Source organism: Antrostomus carolinensis, unplaced genomic scaffold (assembly GCF_000700745.2).
Source record: "Antrostomus carolinensis isolate BGI_N321 unplaced genomic scaffold, ASM70074v2 scaffold15217, whole genome shotgun sequence".
NCBI classification, from domain to species: Eukaryota; Metazoa; Chordata; class Aves; order Caprimulgiformes; family Caprimulgidae; genus Antrostomus; species Antrostomus carolinensis.
Window position 1 is genome coordinate 492 of NW_010326726.1, and position 544 is coordinate 1,035.

Sequence of the window (544 nt, forward strand, 5' to 3'; positions counted from 1 at the left end):
AACAACCAAGGGGTTAAATGTCAACAGCCCCACCGTGCAGAAATCCCTCTCTACCTGGTTAGACCTCCCCGCCCTGCTCCCAAATTCCATTGACTGATGGCACAGAGCTGCAGTCGGCCCAGCTCCAAAATTTCATGCTGTTCTTTCCCAATGAGTTCCTGCCTTTCAAGGGGCAGTCAGGACAGATCTCATGTCAGTGCTCCACTGAGCAATGGCTCTCTGACAAGCACGTGCTCCCCATGCCTAGCTCATGCTGGAGCCTGAGGCTAAAAGGACAGTAAGTCAGACTGAACCGAGCAGCTATCAGGAGAATCTCAGTTACCAGCTGAATGAAACACTGAGCTCACTCTTAAATAAGAACTTTCCACACTAGCAGGTGACAGAGTAAGTTACAAACTGGAGCAGAGGGCACAGAGTGTGGATGTGTCACCACATTTTCTTTAGTTTACCTCATATATGGCTCCAGAGCTGCTGAGATGGGCACAAGCTGACAGAAGAGCCCACATACCGTATGGTGACAGCAGTGCTGGGACACCTGGCCAGG

The 544-nt window shown here is 50.9% G+C and overlaps 1 protein-coding gene across 1 annotated transcript in view; it reads right to left on the reverse strand.

Annotated features, from left to right (window-relative positions):
- The window catches only part of SNRNP40 (small nuclear ribonucleoprotein U5 subunit 40), a gene marked incomplete at its 3' end in the record, with an annotated part of 1,873 nt that overhangs the window by 329 nt on the left and 1,000 nt on the right, over positions 1-544 (reverse strand). The gene's annotated exons all lie outside the window — the stretch shown is intronic.